At 46.1% G+C, this 9,460-nt stretch overlaps 1 pseudogene; it reads right to left on the bottom strand.

The window, feature by feature from the left end:
* Positions 1–817: 817 nt before the first annotated feature.
* Positions 818–8,597, bottom strand: LOC138642793 (uncharacterized; annotated as a pseudogene).
* Between the last annotated feature and the right edge of the window lie 863 nt (positions 8,598–9,460).

Here is a 9,460-nt window from a genome sequence, read left to right as displayed (position 1 = left end):
GGCAACCACTGCTCGCCATCTTGCTTGCCGGGTTCTCTGCGATGCCCACGAGCTGTTCCCGCTCTCTCATTCATGGGCGGTTCCTTCTTCTCCTTATTTTCCTGCCATCCCAGGCCAGGAGGCAGATCCCCCTGACCGGTGGCCGTATTCTGATCAAATAGAAACATTCACAGTGGACGAGCATGATTTTCACACCTTTCAGTAACCCAGCCCACGATGGAAGCTATGCCATTCCCTTTGGTATTGTCTCTGGGCGCACAAGACCCAGCTTAATGGGTTGGTAGATCCTATTCATGATGCCAAAATCGAGTGCCCACTAGGGCCATGGGGTACTCGGGCCGGGTCCGACAATTCTTAAAGGGGTGGTCACGGCAGCAGTGACCCGGTCCATTGCCCTGGGCATCCAATAAAATGGAAATAAAGTTTTTTGGGGATTAGTTCATGATGCCACCCATGGTGTTTGGCAATAATGGAAATGGCTGATGCTGGGATTCAGGTCCACTGGGGCAGTTTGTCACGCAGCTGAGATGTTACAGCTCTCCACAGGCAGATCCTGTCAGGTGATGTCCTCCTGGTCCCCTTGATCCTATGTGGCTCCCTTTTTGGCGAATGTGTGTGGATGTGGCTGTGGCACCTACAGTTAATACCACCTCCAGCTTGCTATTTGAGTCTTGTAGTTACTCCACTAGTCTGGGGCTGGTCCCCTACTGCGACCTGGTCCCTCCACCCGACTACAGTCGGCAAAGATTCGGGCGCCACGGGTGGAATCTTCACTTCCCGTGCCCCTAGGACCCCTTCTTTCTCTTCTCACTATTCTCTAGTCTTGGGACAAGCTCCTCACTCCCCCTTCCACTAACTCCCTCACTCCTCTAACTGTCACGTCTTTCAGCTCCTCCCCTTCTCCACCCACACCTTCTACCCAGTCCCTCTCTGATTAATTCAAAGAATGATCAAAAATACACACAAAATAATTATGTCAGTGTTAAATATATAACACGATATCACTATATATCGGTTATTGCATGTATATCATGGATATATGAAATGGGATATATCGGTAATGATAATTCATAAATGATGAGAACACCGACTAAAAACCCAAATATAGTTACAAATATTTTTATTATAAATAATTCTTAATAAATCAATATAAAATTGGAGCAGGTGGGAACAAAAACCACAGCACAGAGGGACGCATACAACTTAAGGACCAGCTAGATGTAAATAAGTCATATAGAGAAATATGTATATATGCACATATGCGCAACCGGCTCAATAATGCCACAAAAAATAGTTACCATATATGTACTACTTAATATAGTACTTTGGGTAATATTATAATACAGTTACCGCATCTGCACAAGATATAATATAAACCCCATAACAGCAGGTGAATGTTGTTACCAATAATATGAAAAAAATAGTGCCAAAAAAAATATTCAAGCAATGATAAGTAATAATATACTCAAGTGAAGTGACCGTGTATATAAAATAATATTATTATCATGGGTGTTCACATGGTGTACACATATAATCTCCTAATGATAGTGGTGAAATTATCAAAATATTGTCATCAGCTGACAATAATAAATACCTGTGGAGTGGATGACAAAATGGCAAGCTGTCCAAAATATGCGTCCACCCCGATGCGCATTTCGGCGATTGCCTTCGTCATGGTGGGGAAACATGATACATTGAGGGTACTTTCTGAAAAGAAGACAGGATGACTGCACTGTATTGAAAGGGAAATGGATAGGGTCATGTATCAAGAGATTTCGGCCAACAACCTCTTTCCCTCAGTAACAGCTTTTAAGATGGGTCATGGCTAGGTCTTCCAGCATGACAATGACCCAAAACACACAGCCAAGTCAACTAAGGAGTGGCTCCTTAAGAAGCATTTCAAAGTCCTGCAGTGGCGTAGCCAGTCTTGAAACCTGAACCTATTAGAAAATCTTTGTAGGGAGCTGAAGCTCAATGTTGCACTGCGACAGCACCAAAACCTGAAATATCTGGAGAAGAACTGTATGGAGGAGGGGCCAAAATAACTGATGCAGTGTGTGCAAATCTGGTCAAGAAGTACAGGAAACATCTTACTTCCACAATTGCAAACAAAGGTTTCTGTACCAAATATTAAGTTCTGTTTTTCTCTTGTATCAAATACTTATTTCCTGCAAATTAATTATGTAAAAATCATACAATGTAATCTTATCAATTTCCTATTAAGATTCTGTCTCTTACAGTTGAAGTATAGCTATGCTAAAAATTACAGACTTCTCCATTCTTTGTAGGTGGGAAAACTTACAAAATCGGCAGTGTATCAAATACTTATTTTCCCCACTGTATATATATATATATATATATATATATAGATGCACAGTATATATATATATATATATATATATATATATATATGTAAAAACTTCTCACCCCAATGGGGGTGGTCTTTGTTGTCCATCCTCATTCTTGGGTTCTCTACCAGAGGCCTGGGAGTTTGAGGGTTCTGCGCAGGATCTTAGTTGTTCCCAGCATTACTCTTTTCTAGACAGAGAGCTCAGATGTTGCTCCTGGAGTCTGTTGAAGCCATTCTTCCAACTTATGTGTCACTGCTCCAAGTGCTCCGATCACCACTGGAATCACTGTTGCCTTCACCTTACACATATACTCCAGTTCTCCTTTGAGGCCCTGATATTTCTCCAGCTTCTCATATTCCTCCTTTCTGATGTTGCTGTCACTTGGCACTGAAACATCTATTATCATTGCTGTCTTCTGATCCTTATCTACTATCACAATGTCTGGTTGGCTAGCCAACACCTGCTTATCCATCTGGATCTTGAAGTCCCACAGGATTCTAGCCCTTTCATTCTCCACCACTTTTTCTGGGGTCTCCCACCTGGACTTTGGGGGACTTAACCCATATGTTGTGCAGATGTTCCTGTATACAATTCCCGCTACTTGGTTGTGTTAGTATACGCTGTTCCTGTTTGCATTTTGCATCCTACCACTATGCGTTGGACGGTTATATACAGTACAGACCAAAAGTTTGGACACACCTTCTCATTTAAAGATTTTCTGTATTTTCATTACTATGAAAATTATACATTCACACTAAAGGCATCAAAACTATGAAGTAACACATGTTGAATTATATGTGTGATGTCACGGATCCCTTCTCCGTGGTGTCACTAATTCGTCAAGTGCCTGCTCTCACACGTGACTTGGGGTTGTGTCTGCAAGGGTTAATCTATCTCCCCACTCTCAGTCCCAGCATTCAACCTCTGTCCTATGCTGTAATGGGAGCAGAAATCACACACCAACCAAGGCCACACACCCGTTCATACATGCTGCCACCACTCATCGAACACATGGGCGATGAGTCCCAGAACTAACAATACTAATAAAAATATGACTATCACTCATAAGGCTCACACACCTTAGGCTAAGGATTCTTTTAGAACATTCAAGGTTCAACTTGTTAAAGTTTTATACTTTAATAACAAAAGGTTCAATGCTTACAATAAGAAAAAGGTATAAAAATATGATAATAAAAAGACATACAACTTATGCAAAACAGTGTCAAAATAAACAGGAAAAACTTACAGATATTATCTAACTGGTAGCTGCTTTCTGTTCCCTGAGGGTAAGAAGAATGTAGATTGGATCACACCAGCTTCTCAGGCTGCCCCCATCATGTGAACACAATTCTCTGTCTGCAGCCCAAATTTATAACTTTGGTCTGAGGTCAGGTTTCTAGACCGGCCCCTCAGGTTAATATCATAATTGCGGGCTGTTTGATTGGCCACGGCCGCTCTACCAATGAATATATATTATTTTTCTCTTGAGACACTTGTGACCAGGTTCCCAGGAATAGATAACATCAGGCCGTAGTTATCATCTCCCCTCCAAGACCTAGAAGGTGCCAAATGTTACCTTCTTCTTGGCTCTAGCTAGACCTCCTGGTGAGATATGGAGACATAATTTCTACTAGTCCCAAGGAAGTACCTATTAACACCTAGGTGTGACTTGCCTTCAGGACAGATGTTACATTATCACTGGTCACACATATAACCCTAGACATATGTCACTACACACATATCTATATATATAATTGCCTAAGGGTTTTTCCGTCTGTCTGTCTTTCTGTCTGTCTGTCTGTCTGTCCTGGATATCCCGCGTCTCTGATTGGTCGAGGCCGCCAGGCCTCGACCAATGAGCAACGGGCACAGTATCGACGTAGATGTCATAATGGTTGCCATGGCGACGATGATGTCATAAAGGTTGCCTCGACCAATCAGCGACGGGCACAGTCTGCCGCAAATTCTGGAATCATTATCGTCCATATACTACAGGGACATGCATATTCTAGAATACCCGATGCGTTAGGGTAAGAGTTTTTCTGTCTGTCTGTCTGTCTGTCTGTCCTGGAAATCCCGCGTCTCTGATTGGTCGAGGCCACCAGGCCTCGACCAATCAGCGACGGGCACAGCATGGCGACGACGATGTCATAAAGGTTGCCTCGACCAATCAGCGACGGGCACAGTCTGCCGCGAATTCGCCTCGACCAATCAGCGACAGGCACAGTATCGACGTAGATGTCATAATGGTTGCCATGGCGACGATGATGTCATAAAGGTTGCCTCGACCAATCAGTGACGGGCACAGTCTGCCGCGAATTCTGGAATCATCATTGTCCATATGCTACGGGGACATGCATATTCTAGAATACCCGATGCGTTAGAATCGGGCCACAATCTAGTAGATATATATATATACATATATTTCACCACACCTCCCTCCTTATGAACGTGCATGGGGGTTGACTTACAGGTCAGCTCCCGAGCATGTATCTGGTTCTGCCCCATCTTGGAGAGACAGGTCATCAGCATTGCCATGATCAACTCCCTTCTTGTGCTGAATTGTGAAATCATATTGCTGAAGTATCAAACTCCATCTAAGCAATTTCCCATTGTCCCCAACTACTCTGTTTAGCCAACTCAATGGGTTATGATCTGTGATCACGGTGAAGTTGCGCCCATAGAGGTATGGTTGCAGCTTCTACAGAGCCCACACAATTGCCAAACATTCTTTTTCAATGGTGGCACAAGGCACTTCTCTGGGATTTTTGTATCACCTTGAGTTTCAGCATCTCCTCTACCTGTTCCCTCATGTGTGCCTTCACCTCTGCTGACACATGAGGGAACAGGTAGAGCAGAATGCAGAATGCCGTACAGGGGAATAAGTACCAGTGTCCACATGGTGAACTGCTAAGTGTGTCCTCCCAGACTCCCCTGTGAAGACTTCGGTGAACTCGCTGAGCGCCCCCATCAGCTCAGACCTCTGACTGTGGAATAGCTCAGGGTTAAACTCTGCTGACTCCAGGGACTCCATCTACTGAGTTCCGGCTCCCACATCCAGTAACAGATCAGCCTCACCCTCTTCAGGCAGGCTACAGACAGGTAAGACACAGGCCTCCCTGGCATGATGAGCCTTCAGCATATTCACATGAAACCCTTTCTGACGCTTTGCATGCTCAGCTAGTGTCACCACATAATTAACAACATTCAGCCGCTTATGTACAGTATATGTTCCCTCCCATGCGGTCTGCAATTTATTCTGTAACATAGGGACCAACACCCAAACCTTCTGCCCTTCCTCGTAGGCCCTCAGTCTGGCATTACGGTCGTACCAGACCTTCTGGTTGATTTGGGCCTGGGTCACGTTCTCATGGGCCAGGTTGCTCAGTTTTTCCATTCTCTCTCTGAGCCGCAGTACATATTTGACCAGTGAGACTCTAGTAGTTCTGGGGTCGTCCTCCCAACAGTCCTTAATCAAATCAAGTGGCCCCCTGACCCTCCTCCCTTAAACCAGTTCAAAGGGGGAGAATCCAGTAGACGCCTGGGGTACCTCTCTGTAGATAAACGACAGATGGGGGAGGTACCGCTCCCAGTCTCTCCCTTCAGTTTCCACCAGCATTTTGAGCATGTGCTTTAATGTTCCATTAAAACGCTCGCAAAATCCGTTGATTTGGGGATGATAGGCGCTGGCCACAAAATGCTGTACTTGTATTCTTTCACAGAGGCTTTCCATCAAATCAGAAATGAACTGGGTTCCCTGATCGGTCAACATTTACCTTGGGAAACCCACACGAGAGAACACAGTCAGTAAAGCATCCGCTAGTTTGTCTGCTCTGATGGAGGACAGTGCCACAGCTTCCGGGTATCGTGTAGCATAGTCCCCCACTGTGAGGATGCACTTTTTGCCAGAGCTGCTAGGGATTGCAAGTGGCCCTATGATATGCACAGCCACTCGCTGGAAAGGTTCATCGATCACAGGCAGTGGTATCAATGGAGCTTTCTGTATATTCCCGGACTTCCCAACTCTCTGACAAACTACACATGATCAGCAGTAATTGGCAATATCTGTCCCCATCTTAGGCCAATAGAAGTCATGTGTCAAGCGGGCTTTAGTCTTTTGTATTCCAAAGTGTCCGGCCAAAGGAATTTCATGGGCAATCCTCAATAATTGTTCCCTAAATGGATAAGGGACGATTAGCCACTGTTCATAGTACCAGGATTCTGTAGTATCCGTGGGGATAGTCTCTGTATACAGTCTGCCCTGGTCCCAGTATACTCTCTCTTTGTCAGAAGCAACAGGGGGTCGGTCTGCAAGACACCTGAGCTCCTCCAAACTGACATCTGTCTGCAGGGCCTCCTGGAAGATCTGACTCTCAGCCTGTAGGCCCTGGCCTAGTGTAACTGCCAGGCCCTGGGCTGAAGCTGAGTTTTCAGTGTCTGTTATCAGGGAACTTGGTGGGTCTGCCATGTATGGAGGCTCCGGGGCCACAGTATGGGCCTCCTGTTCTGGCAGTTCTGTCTGAGACTCATCCTCTAATCTCTGGGCCTGAGTCTGAGCCGCAGCCTGACTCCGGGTCACAGCTGCCACATAATTACAGTCCTGTGCATTGGGACCTTTTCCCTCCTCGCACGGGATCTCAGGTGGGTCACTTTCTTCCACCTTCTCTGCATCATTTACTTGCAAGGGAGGAACATAGTGGGACACCCTCCTCCCCAGGTCCGTGCCTAGCAACACATTGGTGGGAATAGCCTCTGATACTCCCACTTCCCTCAGTCCCTTCCCTGCTCTCCAGTCCAGGTACACACGGGCCATGGGCACGGCAAGGCTGACCCCTCCAATCCTGGCTATAGACATAGTCTTTCCTGGTATGATATCGGCAGGGGTTATCATGGCTGGACTCACCAGGGTCACCTCTGCCCCAGTGTCTCTGAGACCAATGGTGACTTTATTGCCAACAGTGACAGATTGACAGTTCTCATTAGCCCTCGCATCAGAGCCAGCCACAAAGAGGACAGATGGTGGGGGCACAGACGACTTTGTGGTGGTAGTTGGGAGTTTCTCCCTATCAGGACAGACAGCGCTAACATGTCCCACTTTGTTGCAGGAGAAGCACCGACATGCATCGCCTAGAGAATGTCTATTCCCCGGGGCCCTATAGAAGGTGGGCTTGGACAGCACTGGTGATCGGCTGGCAGAGGGAGAAGGGTCCCCGTTTGGCTTACCTCCCCTCCAGCTGAATCCCGATGCCTTCCGCACCTCAGGCATCCTGTTAGCCACATAGCAGTCTGCAATCCTTTCAGCCTGATCCGCAGTTTGTGGCTCCCGATCACACACAAATTGTTGTACATCCGTGGGGCACATGTGAAGAAATTGATCCTTGACCATAAGATCCGTTAAGTCCTCAAAACTGTTAACAGAAAGTCCCCTAATCCATTGGTGGAACGTGGTCCTCAGGGTGCTCACAACATCCGGATAGCTGTCAGTTGATCCACAATGTAGGTTCCGGAACTTTCTCCGATACACTTCTGGTGTCAGGTTGTATTTCCTGATCAGGGCCTCTTTTATGGCCTCATAGTTCGCATCTAACTCTGGTGGGAGGTCAGCGAAAACTTCCAGGGCTTTGCCTCTCAAAGCTGGGGTTAGATACTGTGCGCACTGCTCACTGGGTAGATGGAACTGCCTGCAGGTTTTTTCAAATCACCGCAGGAAAGTATCTAAGTATGTATCCTTCTCCATCACAGGGAAGTTTTCTAGACGTGGTCTCCTTAGATTTATGTCCTGGGAGGGGGTTATCTGAGGACTGATACCCCGCTCTATTTGAGCCATCTGAAGCTGGAACGCTCTGTCCTCCCGGCGTTCTGCAGCCTCTCTCTCAGCCTGTCGGTCCCGGTGTTTTGCAGCCTCTCTCTCAGCCTGTTGGTGCTGTAGAATAAGCTGCATGTGCAGATTGGGATCACTTGTTCCCAGCCGTTGTAAGTCCATTATGAAAAAGTATAGTCCATGGGCTCCTCAGCACTTTCATTGCTGACACTTCCTTCAGGCATCTCCGGTGCAAGAGCTGGCATTGCTGGGTCTCTCTGAGGTGGGCTCTCTCCTTGCCCAGATGTTCCAGCACTTTGCTCGATGTCCTGCTCGACCAAGGCATGTATCAGCAGCTCCCTGGATCTGTCAGCTGTCTCTATTCCTCTCTGCTCACAGAGGTCGGTCAGAGCCTCTTTGCTCAGCTTCTTGTACTGGGCTGCCATATCGATGAACAGCCTTTGCCAAATAAAAGATAGAAAAGAAAAACGGGGAGGGGAAACTGTTTGCAAGTAATGTCTAAGTAAGCACTGAGTTGAACCTTGTAGAACTGGTGCACTCCTCGCAAGGATACCAATTCTTTAGTACAGGGAATAAGTGCTTAAACAATGCACTAATGCTCTAATAGAAATAACTCTATCCCACCGCTCTGCCATCAATTGTCACGGATCCCTTCTCCATGGTGTCAATTATTCGTCACGTGCCTGCTCTCACACATGACTTGGGGTTGTGTCTGCAAGGGTTAATCTATCTCCCCACTCTCAGTCCCAGCATTCAACCTCTGTCCTATGCTGTAATGGGAGCAGAAATCACACACCAACCAAGGCCACACACCTGCTCATACATGTTGCCACCACTCATCGAATACATGGGCGATGAGTCCCGGAACCAACAATACTAATAAAAATATGTCTATCACTCATAAGGCTCACACACCTTAGGCTATGGATTCTTTTAGAACATTCAAGGTTCAACTTGTTAAAGTTTTATACTTTAATAACAAAAGGTTCAATGCTTACAATAAGAAAAAGGTATAAAATATGATAATAAAAAGACATACAACTTATGCAAAACAGTGTCAAAATAAACAGGAGAAACTTACAGAAATTATCTAACTGGTAGTTGCTTTCTGCTCCCTGAGGGTAGGAAGAATGTAGATTGGATCACACCAGCTTCTCAGGCTGCCCCATCATGTGAACACAATTCTCTGTCTGCAGCCTAAATTTATAACTTTGGTCTGAGGTCAGGTTTCTAGACCGGCTCCTCAGGTTAATATCATAATTGCAGGCTGTTTGATTGGCCACGGCCG

This window comes from Ranitomeya imitator, chromosome 1 (genome assembly GCF_032444005.1).
Source record: "Ranitomeya imitator isolate aRanImi1 chromosome 1, aRanImi1.pri, whole genome shotgun sequence".
NCBI classification, from domain to species: domain Eukaryota; kingdom Metazoa; phylum Chordata; class Amphibia; order Anura; family Dendrobatidae; genus Ranitomeya; species Ranitomeya imitator.
This window is presented reverse-complemented; position numbering and strand designations above follow the sequence as displayed.